Source organism: Natrix helvetica (assembly GCF_964273705.1).
Source record: "Natrix helvetica genome assembly, chromosome: 10".
NCBI classification, from domain to species: domain Eukaryota; kingdom Metazoa; phylum Chordata; class Lepidosauria; order Squamata; family Natricidae; genus Natrix; species Natrix helvetica.
This window is the reverse complement of record NC_138561.1, coordinates 22,043,407-22,069,982: the sequence shown is the minus strand read 5'-3', so window position 1 is coordinate 22,069,982 and position 26,576 is coordinate 22,043,407. Positions and strand designations below refer to the sequence as shown.

At 45.0% G+C, this 26,576-nt stretch overlaps 1 protein-coding gene across 2 annotated transcripts in view; it reads right to left on the bottom strand.

Moving 5' to 3' along the window:
• ZNF469 (zinc finger protein 469) overlaps nt 1–26,576 on the bottom strand; it is a 157,324-nt gene that overhangs the window by 75,134 nt on the left and 55,614 nt on the right. For both annotated transcript variants that reach the window (XM_081963689.1, XM_081963691.1), the window contains exon 2: nt 26,102–26,168. The gene's annotated coding sequence lies outside the window, so the exon portion shown is untranslated. The remainder of the gene's footprint in view (nt 1–26,101; nt 26,169–26,576) is intronic.

Below are 26,576 nucleotides of genomic sequence, written 5' to 3'. Positions count from 1 at the left end.
TGTTCTTCAATAGTACCTTGTGTAATCAGAATAACAGAGTTGGAAGGGACCCTGGAGGTCTTCTAGTCCAACCCCCTGCTCAGGCAGGAATCCCTATATCATTTGTCCAGTCTCTTCTTAAAAACTTCCACTGTTGGAGAACTCACAGCTACTGAAGGCAAGTTGTTCCACTGGTTATTTGTTCTCACTGACGGGAAATTTCTCCTTAATTCCAGGTTGCTTCTCTCCTTGGTTAGAATAGAATAGCAGAGTTGGAAGGGACCTTGGAGGTCTTCTAGTCCAACCCCCTGCCTAGGCAGGAAACCCTACACCACTTCAGACAAATGGATATCCAACATCTTCTTAAAAACTTCCAGTATTGGAGCTTTCACAACCTCTGGAGGCAACTTCTGTTCCACTGAGCAATTGTTCTCACTGTCAGGAAGTTTCTCCTTAATTCCAGATCGCTTCTCTCCTTGATTAGTTGCCATCTATTGCTTCTTGTCCTGCCTTCAGATGCTTTGGAGAATAGATGGACCCTCTTTTCCTTGTGGCAGTGCCTCAAATATTGGAAGACTTCTATCATGTCACCCCAATCCTTCTTTTCATTAAAGTAGACCTACTGGATTCTTGCAACCGTTCTTCATAAGTTTTAGCCTCCAGTCCCCTAATCCTCTTCGTCGCTTTTCTCTGCACTCTTTCCAGAGTCTCCACATCTTTTTTACATTGTGGCGACCAAATCGTCAGAACCCATTCAGACAACCTAGCTGCAATAGTAAGAGAGTAAGGGTGTGTGTGTGTGTGTGTCTTCCAAGCATTTCTCCATTCAGTCAAGGCATGTTCTCTATCCTGAGAGAAAACACTATGGAAGGAGGGAAGGGACTAGAGAGGACTCGGAGACCCAAGGCAAAGAACTCGCCTGGATCAATCATCAAATCCTTCAGAGTCACCCTAAGACCAGAAGCTTCTGTTGGTTCCAGGAACCTACATCTGTTTTTATTTAAAAAAAAAAGAAGACTGGGGAACTCAGAGAATCAGCCCAGTTTTCACTCCCTCGTGCCCCATTTCACAGCATTTATGCTATTTATTACTATTTATTTGGTTTCTATATTGTCCTTCCTCCAAAAGGATTCCAGAGCCGCTTGCAAAAGAACAGTGAAAACAATGCAGAAAGTATCATAGCAAACCCAACAATGCTTAAGAACAATACATGGAAACATTCATGTTGATTTAGAAAAAACAAAACAACACAAAAAGACACTAACGGAGAAGCTAACAGGAGAGAATATATGCAACATCGTCAAGCAAACAACCCGGCTCAGAGACCACCAAGGACTCCAACGGAGACTCTATAAGGCAGTCGAGGAGTCCTGGAGGGGCTGCTATCCTACTCCTCCCTGGGTAGATAACTGTTCTTTCCCGTTGTGAGTGCTGTGAGCAAATCTCCTTCTCTTGGCCGCTGCACTGTGAGCCTTTGCAAAAATCCTAGGCAGAATTCCCCAAGCTAATCTCAGGGGGTGACCTTAGGGAGTGTTGGGGGAGGGTCTCTTAAGCACCTGGCTCCCGGGATTGAGAGGACGACCGAGACCGTCACTTCCAAACCAGTTAAGATTTTCTTAATATTCCTCTGCTTTCCTGTAACATCAAGCCATTTGTCTCTCTGAAGCCAGCAATTGGCGGCGTACCCTCAAGTGTAAAGACAGTGTGTAACTCGCTCTGTGTTGGAAGGAGAGAGGCAGAGGTAGGGAACGTGCTGGATCAAAGATCTACCAAGATGTCAAATTTGAACCGCTTGAGGATTCTTGGCTAACGTTCCCCGTAGGGCTGCTGCGAAAAGAGGAGGAGGATGGAGTTTCTTGGAGGATGGGATGAAAATGGCAGTAAACACAGCAGACCAATAAGGTGGCAAATGGAAGCCCAGCAGCAGGCAAGAGACTCCTGGCTGGGGAAGGACAGGAATTGCAGTCCACACACCTTAAAGCTGAGCCTTGTAGAGAAACAGAAGAGGCAGAAGAATCATTTGATGGAAAACAAGGTTCTCCAGGCCACAAAGGGATCCGGATCTGAGATCACTTTGTCATCAGGCAGAATCCCACTGGAATCTCCCAGGACAGGGAGGGCAAACCTTTTAGAACCAAGGGCCAAACTGCACACACACACATGCCCAAACAGAAAGGTTTGCATGCACATGTGAATGCACAGACATTTGGGCATACCAAGGGTTGTAACACAAATATATATATACATATATTATGTATATACATACATACATACATACATACATACATACATACATACATACATACATATATATATATATATATGTTTGTGTTACAACCCCTGGTATGACCTAATATGGGAGGGAGCTCACTCCTCACTCCTTCTGTCCTTTCGGCTCATCACAGAAAACCATCCAGGCAGAAACCCATATTTTTATTTTTAATGTTGCCTTTTTATATTTGTGTTGTAAGGGTATGGCTAGCTGATGAGAGCTAAATAGCTCGAAATGGATCTATACTAGTCTCCCTTTATTTTATCAGCACAAATACAACACACACACACACACACACACACACACACACACACACACACACACATATATATATATATATATATATATATATATATATATATATATATATAAATAATTTTATAGTTCTTGTTAAGAATTATGATTATTTACAATAGTAAAATCTAATACAAACTAAGAAAATGAAATAGAAGCAGTAAAAGATGCAAGAGAGAAGAGAAAGGGAAGAAAGAGAAAAAAGGAATATAACAAAGAAAGAGAAAAATATATATATAAGGAAGGGACTTCCAACCTTCCTCACCACAAGGATGATGTATATCCTTGATTCTTTGAATCCCCCCAAGAGGTTCATTCATGCCAATCTGAAATTATCTGATCACATAGCTGATTCAATGTCCTTCTCCCACCAGATCCCACCAGATCCATTAAACGGAGTCTCTGGGTTTGCCCAGGAGGGCACCCTTACCTGGGCACACGCACACAATCTGCTCTGCGCTTGCACCACTGGCCGGGTTAAAAGTGAGGATGCCAGGGCATCATGTGGAGTTCGCCTTTATGAAACTCCGTCAAGCATCTCTACTTTCATCTGGGTGGCCGTGAAAGGCTTAGAAACCACTTGGAAGGGCTCCGAGGTTGAGTTTTAACCCTGGTGCCAAAGTTTGCACATTGCGTGCTACGATCCAGGTTACGCATGTTGAAAAAAGAGAGACTGTCACCCCACAATAATTGTTGGTGTAAACAAGGCTCCACGTATCCAGTAAGGATTTTTACAAAACAAAACAAAAACAAACAGCCAGACGCTACATTCTCTTTGCAGTCCGGACCAACTCCCATGTTTTTGCAGTCTGGTTATTATATGCCTAATTGACACAGCCATTTCTTGTTGGAAAAAACAACAACAACAACAGCAACAAAAAACCCCAAATCTGGGACCTCGAAATCTCTAATGAGTCACCCAGATTCACAAAGGAAAAAGATCTTGTAGGAAGACGCAGGTGCCGAGAAACTTTGGGGCAAATATTTCTGCTCAGTGAAGATGGAAAACCCAGCAGGGGAAAGAAGAAAAAAAAACCCATTCTGAAGACCAGGATTCAGAGGTCACAAAGGAGGCAGCTTCAGAGTAGGGAGAAAGGGATGTGAGGAAAGAGAATGGTCAACAGAGAAGAGGGAAAGGGAAACTGTGTGTGTGTGTGTTTGTGTGTAAGAGAGAATAATGCTTGGTGCAGAACTGAGCATCTTCTGAAGAGGGAGCCCCCCCTCAGTGTTGGGATTCAATTTTTTTTTACCTCCGGTTCTGTGGGTGTGGCTTGGTTGGCGTTACAGGGAAAGGATGCTGCAAACTCTCCATTCCCTTCCCATCCTACTCTGGGGCCAGCCAGAGGTGGCATTTGCTGGTTCTCCGAACTACTCAAAATTTCTGCTACCGGTTCTCCAGAACCTTTCAGAACCTGCTGGATTTCACTCCTGCCCCCCTGCAGTTGAATTGGGAGGGGGACGGGAGAAAGAATGGATTTCAACCACTGGGTCAGTTTTTGCTAGCAAAACCTGATCTGACACAGGAAGACAAATTCCTCTAATTTTAGGCAGGTCTGTTGGAGAAGAAATTGCCTTTCACCATCGTAAATACATGCTAGTTGCTAAATGCCTGAATTTCGAGGACCCTGGAGAGGCTGCCGCAGTCACACATACGAGGTCCAGGGGTCAGTCACTTTTTCAGTGCAGGTGTAACCTTGAATGATGGCTAAATGAATGGTTGTAAGACGAGAGCTACTCGTATCCTACGCAGCCCTCTTAGGAGCCTCACAAAGGAAGGTGAAGGTCGGTCTTTGAGAGAGAAAATGTTAGGGGGAGGAAGTCCAAAAGGGGATACGTTTTCCTAAGCAGGGACTCTTCGAACCACCTGCCTCTGAAGCAGTAGGTGATTTCCCCCAAGTGGGGAAGGCAGCTTCCGTGTCTGGTTTTTCCAGTCTGTGTAAGCGATGAACTTTGGAAAGTCCTGGAGCTACAGATCGGCATCTGAGCTTCTGCCCAATGGCCATGGCTTCTAGTCACACCTGCTCCACTGCTTCCCTTCTCTCCGGAAGGCTGCTGACACGCTGGGGCTTGTCAGCCTTCCAGGAGCTCAGAGGATGCTGAGCACGAGAACGATCACCTGAAGAAGAAGCCCAAGGAAGGAAGGTAGGCAGGCAGGCAGGAAGGAAGACATGCAGGTCACGCAGGCAGGCAGGCAGGCAGGCAGGAAGGAAGGCAGGCAGGAAGATAGGAAGGAAGGAAGGCAGGCAGAAAGGAAGGAAGACATGCAGGCAGGTAGGCAGGCCGGCAGGCAGGAAGGTAGGAAGGAAGGTAGGAAGGAAGGAAGGCAGGTAGGCAGGCAGGAAGGAAGGCAGGAAGGCAAGGCAAGGCAGGCAGGCAAACAGGAAGGCCGGCCGGCCTTGGGGTCACCTGTTCTTGCAAAGAAGGGAACGCTGCCCAGAGTTAAGAAAGAGGCAAATGGTTGTGGTTTATATGGACATCTCACAATGAAAGGAAGAAGAACATCTGATGGTTCCACCAAAAAACCAAAGCAACAAAAAAAAGTCCTAGGCAATCAGAATGGCCATCCTCAGGCCTGGTCATTTGGGGGGGGGAACCCTTCTGGTACCCTGTTTGTTAAGGTTAGTCCAATCTTGGCTCCAGCAGCCTCTGGACACGTGTCAAACCCAGCACAGGTTCTCAGTTGCTTTGACAGCACAAGCCAAGATCCTGCTGTTGGCTTTTCGGGGAAGTGACTCACCCTCTCTTGTCCTCATGCTTTGATCCTGTCGTATCCTTCCCTTGAACCCCTGTCTTTTTTCTTCTCAAAAGTCCTGCCAAGAATTGTTTGTCTGTAACCTTTGGCATAAAAGCTGAACGAGGCACTCCATGCTGCCCTGGTGTCCCCGGGCCTATAAATAGGCGAGGTAACGCAGGGTGTATTAAAATTAGCTGTGGGATGGGAGCCAGCACTCACAACCATTCTGACCGGCAGTATGTGCAATGCAGAAGAGACGCAGGAAAGCTGCAGGGGCTTCTCCAGGGTGCCAAAATGTTTTCAGAAGGAACTTGGGAGGGAAATAAAAGTCCCCTGTGCACATCTGGAAGGTTCTCCAAAGATATTTCTGATGCAAAGAGGAACACCAAGTGGGATCTGCTTCTCTCTTCATTGTTGACTCCTTTACAGCTTCCTTTACAGCTCTGGTTTTCCCAGTTGCAATGGAGGGCTGTGAAGGTTGGACCATAAGGAAGGCTGAGCGCCAAAGAATGGAGGCCTTTGAACTCTGGTGCTGGAGAAGACTCCTGCATTGAGTCCCTGGATTGCAAGGCCATCCAACCGGTCAGTCCTAGAGGAGATCAACCCTGGCTGCTCTTTAGAAGGCCAGATCCTGAAGAGGAAACTCAAATCCTTTGGCCACATAATGAGAAGGAAGAAGGACTCCCTGGAGAAGAGCCTCATGCTGGGAAAGATGGAGGGCAAAAGAAGAAGGGGCCGACAGAGAATGAGGTGGCTGGATGGAGCCACTGAAGCAATTGGCCTGAGCTTAAATAGACTCCGGAGGATGGTAGAGGACAGGAAGGCCTGGAGGAACGTTGTCCATGGGGTCACGATGGGTCGGACATGACTTTGCAACTAACAACAACAACAACACAGCTTCTAACCTGCTACATTTTCTTTCTATATTCCTTTTTTTTTTTGAAGCACAATTTTGCTCAGAAAAGTGCATTGCAAAAAAACCAGAGAAATGTTTATTTCCAGGGTTGCTTTACACCCTCCAACGCACTCAGGGCAGCTGGGAAGTCAAAGAGCTTAATCCTAGTTAACGATCTGGGCGAGAAGTCTGGGGATTTCATAAGAGATGCCGTCGAAGGCAGGACTCAAAAAAAATCAGTAATAGGTCTGTTTCCAAGCACATCTATCCATTTTCCTTCTTTTTTCCACCCAAAGGGAGGATTTGAAACTCCTGAGAACTTCACCCAAAAAAAGGGGGCTCGGGAGGCACAACAGAAAGAAAGCACTCATTGAAGCACGTGGCTACCTCATTCTCGTTTTTATTTAGAGTTGGAATCCAACTTTGTCCCAGAATGTAAGGAACAACTCTGATGGTTTTTTCAGAGCCATGGTGAGAGAGGAAAAGTAAGTCTTATTCCATCAGACCTTGTCAAACCGTTTTAGATGGCTTTTAAACAACTTTCCCCAGTCATTTGTTTAAAAGTAGGATCATCACTTTGATAGCGCTGTCAACACTTGGAGAAACAAATATTTAAACTAAAGGAAAAATTGCGCTCACAGATTTCATTGTATTCTGGTGGTTTTCCAAGTCCTTTTGCTTCGGAGTTCAAGCCTTCTGCCATCAAAAATTGTTTCCTAAGTTTGTTTGTTCATTTATTTAGTTTGTCACTCATGTGCCAGATAACAGAAATAAAAATAAACATGAATAAGAACGCAGGAAATGGGTACAAATAAATGGGGACATTAGGCAAAGGGGCGTGTTCTCAGATCCCGCTTAGTTGAAGTCCACAATGTCCTCAAGTTGCCAAGTTTGAGAAACATTGCTATACAGATAGTTCTTGACTTATGACTGGCCACTTAGTGACCGGTTGAAGTTACAACGGACCCTCCCAAAATTACTTGCCACCTGATTTCAAAGTTACAACGGCTGCACAGAGACACCTCTCGCAGTCATGTGATCGCGTTGGTGCTCTTGCAGCAAGATCGTACAGTATTTATTTTCAGGTAGTCCTCCACTTACAATAGTTTGTTTAGTGACTGTTCAAAGTTAGGAAAGCTTAGGACTGCTGCAGTATCCCCATGGTCACATGATCCAAACTCGGATGCTTGGCACCTGACTCATACTTATGACGGTTGCAGTGTCCCTGGGTCATGTGACTATCTTGCGTGACCTCCTTACAAGGAAAGTCAATGGGGAAATCAGATTCCCTTCCTAGTAACAACTGCAGGGAATCAGCTGCATTGATTCACTTAGCAAATGTGGCAAGGAAAGTGTAAAACTCACTTAACAAATTTCTCCCTTAGCAACATACATTTTGGGCTCAATTGTGTTTGTAAATTGAGAACTACCGTATTTTTCGGAGTATAAGATGCATCTTTCCCCCCCAAAAAAGAGGGTGAAAATCTGGGTGCGTCTTATACACTGAATATAGCATTTTTGGCCTACTGAAATCCCAACCCCTTTGCAAAAATGGATGTGCAGAGGGTTTGAGAGGCTTGCAAAATGCTCCTGGGGGCTGGGGAGGGCAAAAATGACCAAAGAACATTTTTGCCGCCCCCTCTACAGTTCCCAGGAACCTCCCAAAACTCTTCATGCCCTTTTTTGTTGTTGCAAAAAATGAGGCATGCAGAGGGTTTGGGAGGCTTGCAGTGTGCAAAAACATTTTTTAAAAATGTACCTCTTCAAAATCATGGTGCGTCTTATACTCCAGTGCGTCTTATACTCCGAAAAATATGGTACCTGTATTAAACACGTTTCTATCCTGCCACCATCACAGGACTCAAAGTGGCTGACAAAGTAAGAAAACAAGAGAAGGCGTCCTCTTCATGTGTACAGGATCTTTAGTTTGGTGTTTGGATCTGTCCTGTTGGAGGAAGGGAACTCATTCCGCCCTTGGCCCTTTCAGGAAGGGTTAGGACGATGGACATCTGATGGCCTGTGCATGGTAGTCAATCCACAGCTGACCCAACTGGGGCTGATCTTTTGCCTACAATCCCTCCTAGCATAATTAGAGGCGCATCGCAAGTTACGGACTGTGCAAAACTGAAGGTCTTTTAATATAATAATAATAATGTTGAATTTATTAGCCGCTCCCTTTCCAAGCAGGACTCGGGGCGGCGTACACTAGAAACATATAAAACATAACACATGTGTACAAACACATAAACATACATATATACAAAGACATACACGTACGGAGGAGGTAATAAATTACAACATTTAGACAATTAAAACCATTTGCATACACCCATAATAAAACCCAATATACAATAAAAATTTAAAATTTAAAAGACAGTCGGGAAAAAACGGAAAAAAAATTACGGTTGAGCCAGGCCAGATAGTTGGAAAAGGTGGGTCTTCAACTGTACACGGAAGGAGCGGAGATCGGAAATAATCCTGATGTCACGGGGGAGGTCATTCCACAGGGCTGGGCCCATCACAGAGAAGGCTCTGCTCCTGGGTGTCGCCCCCCGACACTGTTTGGAGGACGGCACCCGGAGAAGTCCCTCTCTGTGTGAGCGAATTGGTCGTAGGGATGTGTGGGGCAGGATACGATCCTGCATGTAACTAGGTCCTGAGCCATGAAGCGCTTTAAAGATCATAATCAAAACCTTGAAACGCACTCGGTAGACCACAGGAAGCCAGTGCAGCTCGCGCAGGAGAGGTGTTACAGGGGAGTATCTAGTCCTCCCCATAATCACCCGCGCGGCCGCATTCTGGACCAACTGTAGTCTCCGAGTGCGTCTCAAGGGAAGCCCCATGTAGAGAGCATTGCAGTAGTCCAGGCGAGACGTCACTAGCGCATGGGTGACTGTGCGTAAGGCATCCCGGTCCAATAAGGGGCGCAATTGGCGCATCAGGCGGACCTGATGGAACGCCCCCCTTGCCACGGCTGTTACATGGTCATCCATGGACAGCCGGGCATCTAGGAGGACGCCCAAATTGCGCACCTGTTCCATGGGGGCTAGTTGCACGCCCCCAATGGCCAGAGATGGAAGCACCTGGTTGAACCGGGGGGCCGGAAGCCACAGCCACTCCGTCTTGGAAGGGTTGAGTTTTAGTCGGTTGCCATCCATCCAGACCCGTACGGCCTCCTTTGAAGGGCGTCCGAACCGCACCAGGAATTTTATAGGCATTTTCCTTCAGCTCCATCTGGATAATGAATAACATCCAGGGAAGCCATAAAGAGAAGGAAGGGAGTGGGATGAAGGAGCATTTCCCAAGATTAAGCTGATACTATCGAGGATTAAAGAAAAGACGGATGGTTTTCCTCAAGCAACAGAGATCTTAAGAGGCGAGATTGGCCGGAATGGAGGGATTCTCAGGGAGTAATGACAAGGACTTGGACTACGGCTTGGTCTGCTCAGCTCTACTTCAAGAAAGCATCCACTTTTACAGCAGCTTTTCATGTGGCTTCAGGCAAGCAGCGATGGAAAGAAGCACGCTTTGAAGCTTGGAGCCAAACTTGTAGATTGGCTTCCTCAAGGGACAGCAAAGGAACGAATCTGCTCTGCGGGCAGTGGGCCACATCGATCGAAGTAATAAATAATATTTCCCAGAGAGTCAGTCTGATGTAGTTGATAGAAGGCAACAGGCAGAGGAGAGGCCGTGAGTTTTAATCTCAGAAAACCAGCTGGGTGCCTGGGGCCGGTCACTTCCTCTCCGCTCTAGGAAGGCGACAATGGCAAACCACTTCTGGAACACCTGGCCAAAAAAACCTGCAGGGATTTCTCCAGGTGCTCTCCGATACCCGGAAGGAAAAAATAATTCCCAACCATTTAGAGCAGGGGTCAGCAACCTTAAACACTCAAAGAGCCACATAGGTCCTAACCAGATCTCTCTCTCTCTCTCTCTCTCTCTCTCTCTCTCTCTCTCTCTCTCTCTCTCTCTCTCTCTCTCTCTGTATTGTATTGATTATATAATATATACTTCATCCATTAAAGGTATAGATGGAGATTGTATTATAAAAGTATAGATCCATAAAATAGAGATAGAGATGGTATTATAAAAGTAACCAATGATATTCAAATATACCAACATCTTTAAAAATGACAAACATATTCTCTCTCTCTCTCTCTCTCTCTCTCTCTCTCTCTCTCTCTCTCTCTGTATTGTATTAATTATACTGTATAATATATACTCCATCCATTAAATCCTCTGTATTGTATTAATTATACTGTATAATATATACTCCATCCATTAAATCCATCACATGACAATGGCTTTCTTTAATAGGTAGCGCATTCTGTGGCACTGAATAAACCTTCCTTGTGTCTCAGAGCGGTAAATTACTTTGCTGCATTATGAAAACCAAAAGCCATATTTCAATTAGAGGTTTTGAGAACATGAAGGGAAGGGTTCTCTAAGCACATTTTCTTTAGGCCATAAAAGTGGTTTGCAATTTTCTGGCAAAACGATGGAAATAGAAAAGTATCCCAAAATAGCCTCCCACCATCAATGGTTCAGCCTTCGGTGATTCAGCGCGGAAACTTTAGAATCCTAGTTTTGCTCTGTGCCTGCCGTTGGTCTTGGGAAGATCCTGCCCGGTGGTGCCTCTTCCACTGACATGCCAGCTGATCCTTTATGGCAGAGGTCTTTAAACTTGGCAACTTTAGGACTTGTGCACTTCAGCTCCCAGAATTTTCCAACCAACATAATTCCCTTTCTTTTCTCTTTTCATTTCAATCCTGAGCATTTTTTTTGTCCTAGCCCTAACTGCATCGTTATCCTGGCCTCACTTAACTTTGCAACACAGCCCCGATATTCTTTTCAAAGGTCCCCAGCCCCCTTCCAGGAAAAATGCTTTTGCATCTCAATTTTGGAAATTCCAGACAGGCGATGAGAGTCTTACAGTTGTATAATGTTTCAAAATAGCGCAATAAATTTCCTCTCCTTCAAACCACAGTCAAAGAATCTAAGCACACCTACATGTTTTATTAATGTGGAGAAGGAAAGAATGAAGGAAGGAAGGAAATAAAAGATATGTAAGGGAGAGAGGAGAAGAAGAAAGGAAATAAAAGAGATGTGGGCAGGAGGGAGGGAAGGAAGGAAGGAAGGAAAGAAGGAAGGGAGAAATGGGAGAGAGGGAGAGAGGGAGGAAAGAAGGAAATAAAAGATATGCAAAGGAGAGAGAGAAGAAGGAAGGAAATAAAAGAGATATGGGAGGGAAGAAAGGAAGAAATGGGGGGAGGGGGGAAAGAAGGAAATAAAAGATATGCAAGGGAAAGAGAGAAGGAAGGAAGGAAATAAGAGATGGGAGGGAGGGAGGGAGGGAAGGAAGGAAAGAAGAAATGGGGACAGGGAGGGAGGGAGGGAGGACAAAAGAAAGGACGGAAATAAAAGATATGCAAGGGAAAGAGAGAAGGAAGGAAGGAAATAAGAGATGGGAGGGAGGGAGGGAGGGAAGGAAGGAAAGAAGAAATGGGGACAGGGAGGGAGGGAGGGAGGACAAAAGAAAGGACGGAAATAAAAGATATGCAAGGGAGAGAGAGAGAGAGAAGGAAGGAAATAAAAAAAGATATGGGAGGGAGGGAGGGAAGAAAGGAAGAAAGAAATGGGATGGATGAATGGATAGAAGGAAGGAAGGAAGGAAGGAAGGAAGGAAGGAAGGAAGGAAGGAAGGAAGGAAAATGCTAATGGACGACCAGGTCCTTCTGATCTTAAACCAGCCAGCTAATCAACCAACCAAACAACTCTAACTCTTCACATTCCAGCATCTGCAAAACTCCAAGCTCTGACGTCTTTGCGTTCCCTCCCAGCCTTCACAAGCCAACATTTAGCTTTATACAAGGCCCAGAAGATCAGCCCAGATCAAAGAAGCCGTAGGCACCTCAGATCTAGGGAGCGCATCCCAGGCACATCTTTGCTTCCCAGGGCCTCAAGGAGAGCATGGGCTCCCGGTTGCCGATGCCAGGCTCTGCGGCGCAGGATCCAGCCCTTCGCCTCCTCCAGGCTGTTGCAATACCTGACAGGAAGCCATGCAATTAAAGTTGGCCTCCAGCCTGCTTTTTCCTGGCTTTGGGCAACGTTGAGGAAAAACAATGGCCTGTTGGCTAAGTGTTTATAGAGCCTTGGCTTCACTGCTCCCAGGGAAAGTGAGGGAAAGCCTTGCTTTGCCAGAAAGGCTGAATGGTGCGCAGAGATGAGGAAGGAGCGCAGGAGAGGCAGGCCCCATTCTTCAACTTTCCCGGTGGGTCTCTGCGGGCCGTTTTGCAAACTAATTAGGACCACGTTCCAACCCTATTGGCTGAATGGGCTCATGGGGGGGGGGAGAGCCCATTATCAGTCATCCTCTTCAAAGATTTCACTGATGGGATACACCGGATTAAAGAAGGAAATATGTAAATATAACAACGGAAAGAGGGAATGGAGAGAGGAGTAGAGAGGAAGAGAGGAAGGGAAAGAAGAAAGGGAAAAGAAGAAGAGGAAGAAATGGGAGGGAAGTGAGAGCAGGAGAAAAGGAAGGAGAAGGGAGGAGTGGGGGAGAGGAAGGGGAAGTATAGAAGGGAAAGGAGAGGAGGAAAGAAGAAAGCAGAGAAGGGGAGAAGAAGGGAGGGAAGGAGAAAAGGGGAAGGAAGAAGAAGGAGGGTTCTTACAAAATAAGATGGGTGTAAAGGGATGGCAGAAAAGCAACCTCGATTATATTTTTAACTTGAGGAGGAGGAAAAACTCTTATAAATGTTAAAAGATAACACGTATTATTCATGAGAGTTATGAGATTGTATGTGAATGCATATATGAGAAATAAAAATAAAAAACTTAAAAAAAAAAGATTTTCAGTGATGGGATTTAAATCCGAAGGGAAAAAAATCCAGAGCTGCAAATTGTTCCAAGGCAGCGAACGCTTCAGAATCAGATGCAAGCAATTCGCCCAGCGAGTCCAGCTCACAGAACGGACCTCGTACAGGTAGCCATGTCGGTCTGAGCTCCCCAATGGCTCCCCTCCCTGGTGCTTAGGCTCGAGAACTACAATTCGTCCACTACATTTTGAAGCAGACATTCCCCCACCACCACCACCACCACACACACACTGCTTCCAATCAGGGTGTACTGCAAAGGTGAGGAACCCACACTACACAATTAGACGATCAACAGAGTTGTCACATAGACAATGTGCCCAAATATCAAAGGCTGTGTTAGGTGGTTGGAAGAGGGACCCTGAGCAAAAGAGAGTGGCATCCTTGAGGCAGGAGGGCAGAGCCACAGCAGACTCCCTCTGGCCAGCTCTTGTCCAGCTGGACCTTTTCTAGGGCTGCCCGGAGACCTATTGTCCTCACCTTGTCACCTGACAGGTGCCCACTCAGAGGTTACCTCTTCCTGCCAGAGCCTAAGCACAGCCAAGCGCAGGCTTGCAACGCCCTCTGGTGGTTATGTCAGGCTGACCCAAGCAACAGCTTTTCTCTTCTTTGAGTTGCATGACTCACAAATCACCTCCCCAAAATTTCAGGGGCAACCAAGAGAAATGCTTCCATCCATTGTGGTTTTTAAAGGTTCACCTACAAGAGATCCAGCCTGAGTATCTCTGCACAGCTGGGATTCAGGACCCCGTGGAGGGAGACGGAATGCAGCTCTTCAGTCTGTTAAAGCAGGAAAGAAAGACGCTGCAGATGCAAGATTTGGAGGGGAGGGCAAAACCTCGGAGGGAGCACCAGGGGGGGGGGCAATGGGACCCTCAATCCAGGCTGCCCTCCTCCACTGGCTGGGGAGCTTTCTAATGCAGCAAGGTTGGCACTCTTCACAATTTCCTCTTTAAACATATGCAAAGGACTTTACCAGCAAAAGTAAAACAAACAAATGGAAAACACTTATAAAACAAGAATAAGGCCCATCAACGTTCAGCTTACAATGCAGAGAAGGCTAAGTTAATTGTTAGAAGTGCACTTAAGGGAGGAAGAGTGGATAGAAGTATTCTCAAGGGAGTAAAAATAAGACACGTAATTAATTAAGTCAATATTTCATCAGATGGATTTTAGATAGAGCAATTGAGATTTTTCAGCCCAGTTCCAGGAGCAGCCAGCTAAGGAAGGAGCAGGTGGGCTTCTCATCCAAGGGCCTGGCTGCAAAGTGGGGAGAGGGGAGCAGATGCAAAGAAGGAGTGGTCTTCTCCCCATCTGCACCTCATTCCTCTGCATCTCTTGGCCTTCTGCTTCTTGGTGCAAGAATGCCCGAGGGATCCACCGAAATCTTCTTCCTGGTCCTTGGCAGCCATGCATGGAAGCATCTTTGCTTTGTGCAGCTGCAAAAACTGTTAGCAAAGATGGTGTGTCGGACTCGTGTAGCTCCTCAAAGCAGGGGAACTTGTTCCCCTCCAAGAAGCAAGCTGCCTCAAAGGTTCTTCCTCTCCTCCATTAAGGAGCTCTTCATCAGGCCCCACCCAGGGCCAAGCTACACATTACACACAAAAGAGAAAAACAGCTGTAGCAGGAGAACAGGTCAGCCTTCCCCAGTAATACCACCTCACTCCCTAAAATACTTCCTGTGCATCTTCTTCACACCTGGGGATTCTCCAGCTGTGGCAAAGGTCATAGCAAAGTGGCAGGCAAGGGAAGCTAATTTGGCTTGGTGGGCTGTCATAAGCTTAGCATCTGAACCTGCCCCTGATGGTCTCACAAGTGGGTTAACTACGGATGAAGCAATGGATGGAAACTAATCAAGGAGAAAAGCAACCTAGAACTGAGGAGGAATTTCCTGACCGTGAGAACAATTAAGCAGTGGAACCTCTAGAAGTTGTGGGTGCCCCATCAGTGGAGGTTTTCAAAAAGAGACTGGACGACCATTTGTCTGGAATGGTAGGTTCTCCTGCTTGAGCAAGGGGTTGGACTAGAAGACCTCCAAGGTCCCTCCCAACTCTGGCATTCTGTTATGTTTTAATATGATGTATAAACCCAGCTTTCTTATCTTCTCTTGTATCTCCAGCTGATGACAGATCATCTTCACTCAGGCAGAACCAGCAGTCCCTGGGATTCAGTAGAATATTTATGTGAAATGCAGAGTCTCTGCTTTGGGCTCTTTCTGGGATCTTAGGGAATATCCTGAGAACCGCCTTCTTCAATCTGGCATCTTCTAGAGATGTGAAGTGCAACCCCATCACTCCCAGCCAGCAACGGTCATCCGTTTTCCGGAAGAGAAGATGATGGGGACTGACACCCGCCCATCTGGTTTAGGAAGATTGGACAACTAGATTCTTCCCTTTGTTGGCCTTTCATTTACAGCCCTCTGACGTGTGTTGCTGACTTAAGGTGGAGTCCAAAGGAATGTAAACACGTTATCTCTATTAAACTTGGCAAATACATTTTCCTTGGGAGCAATCATTCAAAATCAGGATAAAATTTTTAAATGCAGGGAAAACAACCAGGCTGGACTCAATTTCAGGAATTTTAACTGTTAGTGGAAGTGGCTTATTTGGTCTCAACACCCTTGACCGCTTGATGAACGTGTCTATGGAGATTCTCCGTCATCCAGGTCATGGTTGTCCCAAAGGTGCTTTTTCAAGAAGGCAACCTGGACTTTCTGGGTTTTCTTTGAAGACGTTTCGCTTCTCATCCAAGAAGCTACTTCAGGTCTGAAGAAGCAGCTCTGAAGAAGAAGCTTCTTGGATGAGAAGCGAAACGTCTTCAAAAAAACCCCAGAAAGTCCAGTTGCCTCTTGAAAAAGCACCTTTGGGACTCTTGATGAACAGAACCACCTCAAGAACAGAAGAGAAGAGACACTTTGCAGTCCTTGGGGCTCTCTGAGCTTGGTGGTTTTCCGTGCAGACACTTCATGACCCAAGTAAAGAACATCACTGGTGCTAGAAAGGATTTGCTCTCTGTTTATATACAATGGTTGGCCCTGTCAGTGTTGGTGAAACTACTATTGGTCTGTTATCACCAGCAGTGATAACAGACCAACAATCCAATCAAGGAACTACCCACCTGGACCAACAATCAAACGTTAAACAACAGCCGACTCAAGGAACTACCATGTTTATCAACTGTAAACTCAACTCGTCAACTACAAAATTGATGAGCACTTCCAACAGTACTGAGAGAGTAAGTCACTTGTATATAAACAGAGAGCAGACCCCACCTGCTTTCAGCACTGGTGATGTTCCCTAGTGAGCTCATGAAACGTCTACCGGTGAACAATCAAGTTCAGAGAGCATCAAGGACCTCGCAGTTCAACCTTCAGCTAGAAGGGTTCTCTTTTAGAAGAGTCACTTGACTGTCATCCAAGATATAAGGAAGAGTTGATAAATTTCACCTGATTTGTTGGGCAGAACTGTTTCTAAATACTTGTATTTTCAATACGCAACCAACATTAAAGGGGAGATAAAAAGCAAAATCCAGGCCCTGTGATCCCCCCCCCACCCCCGGAGAAGAGACAGCCCTGCAGAGACGAGAGGACTTCCAAGTAGATGGGCACATTCTCTGCTCTTCTTCCATTCTCTCTCGCAGAAATTTCGGACGGATTCAAGCTTCATCCAGAATGGAACAGCTGCGTTCTAAGGATCCGTGTCATTATTTTTTTCCCCACTCCTCTCCATGTGTGGGCTGAAAAACCAGTAGACGTGTTTGTATGTCTGGGATGTGTGTTTGTGTGTAAGACACACACACACACAGAGAACTTCTCACCCACCAAACCTGGGCTGGATCCCAGATCCCAGCGGGTTGCCAATCAAATTCCCGGGAAATGAAAGGCTTGCCCTCTCTGAGCTGAATGCATAATCTGTGGATTCTTCTCTTGCCCCATATAATCTCTCCTCTCTTCCAGTACTTGAAATTCTTCCATCCTTCGGGGCCAAAGCCATATAAATCCCGGCATATCATGTTTTCATTTACGGTACATCAATTTTTTAAAAACACAGAATAATATGGAAAGCAAGGAGGGTCAAGGGGTAATTCGAGCTCAGTATCTTGTTAAGAGATCAGGACTGGGGCTTAGAAAGTTAAACGGTCATTAAAGCAGCGTGTTTCCTTAAGGCAGCCTAGCCAAGGCAGTCACAGTTACACCCTCCTGGTTCGACGCCAGTCGGTTGGATGAATTTCTCGTTTTAGTTTCCTCCAAGTTCTAAAATATCCAAAATCTCATTTACCCAAACAGTCAAGTTGCTCAGACAACCACCTGGAATCGGGGACTTCAGGCTTCTATTCTGGGCTGGTCCATCTGGAACAGGGAGGGCGGTTGCTAGAATAACAAGGATTTCTCTCCAGGAAGCCAATTCACACCTTTAGCTCTTCCCGGGTATTTTTTTCTGACCAGTCCCTGGAGATGAAAAATGCTTGGGAAGTTGGACTGATGCATGGAGCAAGGGGCCAGGCTGGTAGGAAATTTGGCTCACGGGAATACATCGAGTGTGGTTGTTGTTTTTCTTTTGCAATCTATTACTCCTGGCAAAAGTTGTTTCTTGCCATCTCATCCGCTGGACTGTCTTGATACTGGTTAGTTTGTCTAGACCTAGTTTGTTCCCGCAGAGAATCCTGCTATATATTTCACTCAAAGGATTGTCAGTCCTGAGAGTGGAACATTATTTTGCAGCGAAGCACATAAAATAATGTGTGTCCATTTCCTCTTCAATTAAAGGCTTTGTTCTAATGCCATCTGACTTCAGTTACTCTTTTCGAATGCATCTGGGCAGTCCTGAGGGCCAGAAACTTGCTTTTTTAAAAAAAGCAACAATCCTAAACTATAAAGTTAATGCATTTTTTACTTTTTTCCTCTGAAAACAGACAGAAGCCAGCCTCAAGTTGTTCACGCAGCGTTTCTATAATTTTTTTAAAGAAAATCAATTTGATCTAAACAAAAGACGACTAGCTTTGTTTTCCTTTAATCAGTTTCATTTTAAATCCACTTGACTGAAAATGCAGATGATTTTTCTGGGCTTACCAAGTGTGAAGGTTGATGTTAAAGTGCAAAAATCATTTATCCCAATGAAGAGTGGATGCAGAAAGCGAGAGAGAGATAATATTGGAACAAACTTCCTCCTTCTCACGGAGAGGAACGAACTGGGAGAAGAGGCCGAGGCAGACACAGACCTTCCCCCAATGTAAATGAGGATTTTTCAAAACAAACAACCCTCCTGGACCATATCAAGCAGAAGAAAATAAAAGCCAGGCCATAAAATAAAGGGGAAAGGGAAAATATGCCAAGAGGACATTGCATCATAAAGTGGACGGCAGGATTTGTTGATGAATCAAAATAAATGATTTGGCAAGATAGAAAAAAGATGATTAAAACCATTTAAAACAGCATTTCAGGGCAATGTTCCTGCAAGGCTGAGTGCATCATTGAAATATGTTGTTATTTTTAATAGGCAATTAACCAGCTGAAGTTGCCGATCCTAAGGCTGCCTGGTATTCAGATTTGTTACTAGAAGCACATCATGTATGAAGCTGCTAAAAAGTTGTCCTGGTTTTTTTTTCTTCTAATGGGATTGTTTTAATTATTTTGCACGGGCCTTGGACCATGATAAAGACAGATGAAGATGGATGGTTGAGATGCTCCATTTGCAGATCAGGAGGGCTCTGGATGCCTCTGCTTATAAAGGGTCAAAAGGACATCTAAAACAGAGAACTTCCACTCATTCCCGCTCCTCTAATCCACTTTTCTGCCATACTGTATCTATCGAGCCCACCAACAAAATATAAATGGAGAGAGCCCTAAGAAGGAAAGCTACAAGACCCCCCATTTATAGAATCCCAGAGGCCATCTAATCCATCCCTTGCTCAGTGCAGGAATCCAAATCAAAGCCTCCCTTCTGAAGATCCCTTTGGCCTCTGCTTGAAGGTCTCCTGTGAAACTCAACACCTTCCTTGACCTTCTGTTTGGGATGTGCCAAACCGGCCTTCCTGGACACCTGATTTTAGCCCCAAAGGTAAGGAGGAACGGCCTCCTCATAACTGAAATCATCGTTCTGACCTCACCCGTGGCGGTGAGATGGGATCCCAACCTTCCTTTAGATCTTTTTTGGCCTTAGATCTACTGATCTCAGGGAAGAAGACCAGAAACTCCCTCAGCCACATTATTCTAACCTTACCCAGGTCCTTTCATCTCTGGTCTTCTCATCACCTTTGTGGCCCAGGCCTGAGGACCATCCCAACCAACGCTGAATCTTTCTTAAAAGCAGGTCGGCTCTCTTGAGCCCTTCTCAGGAGGGGGATCTTTGGATGAGGAGATCTTGCCTCTTCCAACTCCATTGCGCTGCGTGAATGTAGTAAATTAAATCACAGGTTGCAGGGAGTTCAGGCTTGTAATCCACGGATAATTGATCATGAACAAACACTGAAAGCTTCTTTTCTTTGTTCCTCCAAGGAGACACATGAAAGACATCCGGATTCCTCAAAACTTGGCAAGGTTTCTTCCAGAACCCATCTCAGGCACATTCCACGTTATCCAGCCAGAAGCCAAGAAGGAAGGCACCCCTGCAATGCGGAGCAGGGAGATCAGATTCACCTGCAAGTTGTGGTGTTACCAGACAATGTGTCGCCTGGAGCTGTAGATGACAACTCTCCTCTTTAATTCCCCCCCCCCCTTCCCTTGACAGCTTGGCATTCATTTCCAGATCACTGCATGCTCTTTATAGCTTTGCTAACACGAAAGGATCTCCAGTCAACCTCAAATGGATTCCTCAATAGGCCCTGCAAGCCATACACGAAGTCTTTCAAGTAAGAAAAGTGCCATGGGGAACAGACTGGGGGAGGGAGCAGGGGGTGGGGGTGGGGGTGGGGGAGGGCAAGGCTCCATCTGGAGGAAGAAATGATCCCATCTTGGCTCCAGATCAGACATTTGGGATTCCGTGAATTCTAGCCTGCTAAAGGAGCTCCGTTGTTCGGGTCAGTTGTTTCCTCGTCTGCGTCTCTGGTTTGCTCTGCTTAACCTTCTACTCCGCACAGGCTGAGTTGAGTTGGGTCAGGAGGAACACGTTTCTTTCTAAGAATTCTAGGGGTTGCGTCCGTCCCAGTTGCAGTGGAGGTCACGGCAACAACCTGTGGGACTTCTGTGGGATGAAGAAGGCTGTCTCTGGGTCCGCCATGAGTCTTCTGACCAATGATTACACAGGATGGCTTCCTAAATAAAAAAATCCTCAATGTTGATCTTAGGGATGGCGACACTTCACCACTTCTCTTCTTCTCTTCTCTCCATGCTGTGGACAATATTGTTCACTTCTATTTGACTCTTGGTGCCTGTCTATCTTCTAAGCTACAAAGATGCCCTTTTCTTGGGCGTGTCTTCTACTTGTGCTCAGGAAAACTCTCCACCTCCCCTCCAATGTCAAGGAAGAAGCACTGGCAATATTCTTCCTTTCTTGCTTCTTCCCTCCCTTTGTCTTCTCCCTCCCTCCTTCCTTCCTTCCTCTCCTTCCTTCCTCTCTTTCCTTCCTTTCTCTCTTTCCTTTTCTTTCCATGCCTGTAGGCTAATCAGACTAAGCAGGTGTTTGGCAGATCATTCCCAGAAGTGAGGTTGTGTTCTTAGTTTACTGGAGTTTATTGTACATTAATTAATTAGTGCCAGGAAAAGGGTAGATTTGCCTTTCTGTAGACCACAATATTTTAAATAAATCTGTGTTTGCAGCCTACAGTTGGTTAATTGTTAACTTTGGGCCCGCGTCCTCAAAACACAAGGGTGTGTGTACATGACAGAATTAAGACCTCTGTAATCATGTTAGTCTCAATGAGCATTATTTAATTCCAGTATCATTAAATTTAATCCATAATTATGTAAACAGTCAAACAAGCAAATGTGTGCACGCATGACTCATAAAGCTACACTAACCACAAGTTAATCTTTGGCTCTTTGAAAGTGCACACTTTGGTGCCTTAGAAATGCAGTTCTCCCTTGCTCTGGGGCAGTCAGTCAGAGACCCCGTAGCCAGTTGGTTTTACTGGCAATAAGTGTGAGGATCAGTCACAACCAAGAGCTGATGAAAGTTTGTGGGAATTTGAGGGATTGTGACAAAGTTTGTTAAGAGAAAGTTCTGATGCTTCCTTCCCTCCTTCCTTCTTCTCTCTCCTTGCTTCCTTCCTTTTTCCCTCCCTTTTCTCTCTCCTTCCTTCTTCCCTTCTTCCTTCCCTCTTCTCTCTCTTTCCTTCCTTCCTTCTTCCCTCCCTCCCTCCTCTCTTCTTCCTTCCTTCTTTCCTCCCTCCCTCTTCTCTCTTCTTCCTTCCTTCCTTCTTCCCTTCTCTTTCCTTCCTTCCTTCTTCCCTCCCTCCCTCTTCTCTCTCCTTGCTTCCTTCCTTCTTCCCTCCCTCCCTCTTCTCTCTTTTTTCCTTCCTTCCTTCCTTCCTTCCTTCCTTCCTTCCTTCCTTCTTCCCTTCTCTCTTTCCTTCCTTCCTTCTTCCCTCCCTCCCTCTTCTCTCTCCTTGCTTCCTTCCTTCTTCCCTCCCTCCCTCTTCTCTCTTCTTCCTTCCTTCCTTCCTTCTTCCCTTCTTCCTTCCCTCTTCTCTCTTCTTCCTTCCTTCCTTCTGCCCTCCCTCTTTCCTTTTTTCCTCTCATACTTTTTCTTTCTTTTTTCAACCTCTCTTTTACTTCCTTTCCCCTCCATAAATGAAATAACTTTTACGTTTTGGGTCCTGTTACTTTTTAATTATTTTTCAGAGACCGGCCCCGAATGCCACCTACTGCCAAAGATTATCCTTGCCTTTGGAAAGAAGATGGCTCAACTCTTGAGATCAAAACAAGAGCAACTGTGGGAGGTTTATTTTATTTTATTTTAAGATGGGACTAAAAGTGAGTCTGCTGAATCTCCACATTAAACCCACCTTCCTGATCAGCTTGGAAATCTGAGTTGAATCACAAGGGCCGGCATGATTTCAGAAATAGTTTCTCCCCACATATCTGTCAATTGGATCAACCTAATTCAACAATTGGAGTCTGGCATTGCAGGCAGAATTGCATCAATTGGAAACTTGAATTGAAGTGGATGGATTGCCTGGATCGAATCGGCAGTTCAAATCAGATTCTGCTTAGCAAGGACTTTGCTGGATCAGATCAAGAAGGAAGGCAAATCTGAATCATATGTAATCACGAACAGCCCGAAACCCTGGAATTCTTGTGGCCCAGCCTCTGCCTTCAACTGACCCTGCTGTTTGTACAACACAGACATTTTTCGCCAGCTTTAGCCCATTAAATAATGAACAATTACTAGAATCTGAAGAAATAGAAGCCAAGGAAGCTCCCCCTTCTCATCCTTCCACCGTCTCCCTCCTTGGAAAGTGATTTTATCAAACCTTTCGCAATAGTCCTCAGTCAGAACGCAAGGGGGATATGGGCTGACCCAAAAGCTGGGACTGGCTTTCCTGAAAGCAAAATCATGTCTCCTTCGCTGCATTTTCTCGGTTCAGACAGGAGCCCTCCTCCTTTCAGATGTAAGGGAGCCAGCCTTCCATCAATGATGTCACCTCCACGCCGCCAGATGTAGCTAATTTGGGACCTTCCAGTTGACATAAGGGGAAACTAATGGCGCTAAGGAACATTAGGTCCCCTGATAGATGGGATTTAATGTTTGAGAGACAAGAAGAATGGCACCCGTCCAATAATTTGTGGCACGTTTGCAGAACTGGAAATGGAGATTTACAGTGGATGATGAAACGTGAAATCGATGATTGACGTGTGTTCGTGCAATGTGCAGACTCAACCATCTGCTCCGTGTAGCAATGGTTGGCAATGAATCCTTTGCTTGAAATTCTGTTCGGAGAGGGACACATTAGTCACTCAGAAGGCTAAGGGTTTCCTCTTGTAAAGCTTGGAGAAGATTTCTAGGAGGAAGACTCAGCTCTCAGAAGCTCCAAGCCAAAGCAGCTCTGGAAAATTGGGCCGTGTCCAATTTGCACACCTTTCCTAGCTACTTTGCTGCTGGGGGAAGCACTTGAGAAGAAGAAAATAACAGAGTTGTGGGGGAGGACATTGGAGGTTTTCTAGTCCAACCCCCTGCTCAGGCAGGAAACTCTACATATATTTCAGACAAATGGATGTCCTGTCTCTTCTTAAAAGCCTCCCGTGATGGAGCATTTGCAACCTCTGGAGGCAACTCGTTCCACTGGTTAATTGTTCTAAATGTCAGGAAATTCCTCCTTAGTTCTAGGTTGCTTCTCTCCTTGATGAGTTTCCATCCATTGCTTCTTGTCCTGCCCTCGGGTGCTTTGGAGAATAGCTTGACTCCCTCATCTCTGTGAATATTGGAAGACTGCTATCATGTCTCCCCTGGTCCTTTTTTTCATCAGACTAGACAAACCCAATTCCTGCAACCGTTCTTCATATGCAATTTAATTTTACACAGACCTCCACCAAACCAGCATGCTGCAGATCTCAATCATGATTCAGCAAGGCCTGATCCCAGGGCGGTTGCCAGAGGAGGAGATTGAATAACCTCTCCAAAAATGTACTTGGCAAAACATCTGTGAGGGCCAAAGGACTCCCTGACAGTGCATGCAAGCTGTGGCCAGACAGAATTGCCTCATCTTGACCAAAATCTCCTCAGCAGTTTTATTCCAGGATGGCAAAATCTCTCAAGAAAAGCCACAGGATTCTCAGATGGCCAACAGCAGCTCAGCCCATGAAATACCTATGGGTTTTTTTTTTAAATTTCATTTTCCTGAGAGTCATTCTCCATCCTTCCTGCCTGTCTCTTTAAAAGAAAGCATTTGTTTAAACGTTGAGGGGTTCCTCTGTGCCTTTATGGATCAGGGACCCCCAAGCTGAAGGATATCTGGAAAACTGATTCTGAAGCAAAGTTATCTACTATAATTGGGAGAAAATTGGGCTGGGACTTCATTTTTTTTAAAAAAAGGAAATAATAAACTAGTTGCTAGGTCTAGAATCAAAAATCAAAGACAAATGTCCCATGCATGAAGCAAATTGTTTTTGAAAAGATGCCTAGGACGTTAAGAAGACTTCAATTTGTGTGTGTGTTTCCTTGCTGGATACTAGAGTTATATTTATTAAGCTCTGACCTCTGAAAGAAGAGAAGGGAATAATGCAAGGTGGGATGTATAAATGTGCAGCTCAGAACACACGAAGTCGCTCCACCTCCATATTTTCATCCAGTTGCACAGGGTTGAAACCCATCATCCTGGGGCCAACGTTTGGAAAGCCAGGCTCTCTTTCTTAGAAAGCCTTCCAGATGTTATGGCCTGGGCAGCTGGGAAGAATGTTGTAAGCTGTATTGTAGCAACATCTGGATGCCATAAAATGTCTATCTTTGAGGGGCAGGGGGACATATAGGGTGTGGTTTTCCCCAATTCAGTGGGACCTACAATTCATGCATTTGACCATGGAGAGAGAGGGGGAAGGGAGGGAGGGAGGGAATGAGAGAAAGAGGAGAGGAGGGGAGAGAAAGTGAGAGAGAGAGAGAGAAAGAGGAAAGAGGGAGAGAGAGAAAGTGAGAGAAAGGGAGGGAGGGCGAGAAAGAGGGGAGAGAAAGAGAGAGAGAGAGAGAGAGAATGCTATTTTGGGGATCTCCCCTCCAAATTAACGTATTTTGCCAGAAAGCAAAGAATCTTGAAGCACAGATTTTATATTTTAATTTGTATCCTGGGTTTTAAAGTTCCTATTTGATTGCTGCTCAGCTGCATTTCATTTCAGATACGCCCTGTTTTTTATTTAGACATTCCCTTCAGAAATTGGATTTATCAAATGCATAACTGTGCATGTTTTCACATGTTGGTTACACAATCATGGACTCACATATAAAAAAAAAAATCAGGTAGAGTTTTGATCACACCATCACAGCCACAGCCAGGCGCATTCAATAAATCAAATAATCTTCCTTATCCCCCAGGCCTGCCATATCTTTCCTTTTCCACTTTCTCTGCCCATTCTCCTTCTCTTTTCTTATTGGTATATTTACTGTTTCTGTCATACTTTCCACAACCTAAAACTAATGCAATGTGAAAACAATTTATCCATAAAAGCGAAGGCCTCAATTACCCTAGGACAATGCAGAGCAAGCATATATAATCCTCTCCGTTTTGCAGCCCAGAAGAAAATTGCTATATAGCTTACGCAAGGGACCAGCGCGGTAATGCTAAAATTATTTTTCCCATTCTATCCAATTCCCACTTCTTTCCCATGACTCATCGGTTGGAGAAAAGGCTTCAAAATCAGGTGACACGGTGACCTTCAGAAGCACCTTCCCAATTTGCTAAAACCATGTATTTTAATGCAACTTCCTAGGGGAGATGCTTTTGACTGAAGAAGCTGCACTTTTCCTACGCCATTACCTTTATGTTCTCATGCGCACAGAATGGTTCGTAACCCTCCATCCTGGATGTCATGTTTAAATGACTGTCCCCTACCTAAAGTAAGTTTGCTTTGAACAGTGATAGAGATTTATATACTGCATTTATGGAGATTTGAAATCACACTTGGCCAATAAAGAATTCTCTTCTACTCTACTCTACTCTACTCTACTCTACTCTACTCTACTCTACGCTACGCTACGCTACGCTACTCTACTATACTATACTCTACTCTACTCTACTCTACTCTACTCTCTATTGGCCCAAATGTATCCAGTCAACTTCTCTAGTTAATGAAGAACTGGAACTTGAGTCTCCCAACTCCTAGTCCAGCACCTTCATTATGACACTTTACACCAGAGGTCTCCAAATTTTGCCACTTTAAGATTTGTAGGCTTTAAGTCCCAGAACTCCTCAGCTAGCCATGCTTAAAGGTTTGGAGACCTCTGCTTTACACCATATCATTTAATATAATAGATTCAATTATTTTACAGGTAATATTCATTCCTGAGAGCTGGTCATTCTATCCATGGTTTCATTCATATATATTCCTCGCTGTTATTACATATTTGAGCTAAATCTCCTTGCCGGTTTGAAAAGGGGTACACCAGACAGTGCTGTTTTGCACTTACCTTTAAAAGGAATCAGCAGCTTAGCCCAAAAGATGTGACTTTCTGGTCTGCAAATTTGATTAAACATCTGGCAAAGAAAAAGAAAGAATGCAATCAAGAAAATGAATTCATCATGCACCAGAGGTTAAACGCTACTTTGAAAATTAAAAGCGGTTTCAAAAAGTAGTTATTTGTGAACTGGACAGCTAATTCATGTCTGCTTCTTATAAAGAGAGGGTATCATTTTTAAATTTCTTTCCCCCCCAAAGAAGGCTGTTTAAACAGCAGTGGAAATGGAACAGGAGAGATATATGCTCTCTTTGTGGGAAGAAGAGTCATATCAAGTCATCTTTATTTGACCAAGGACCAGCACTAGGTAAACAAACAGGCAGACAAAAAGAAAGCCCAAAGCAACAATTCCAGCCACCCCGAAATCTTAAATGGGAAGTAAGAGTAGCTTACTAATTTTTTGCTTCTCATCCAAGAAGCTTCTTCA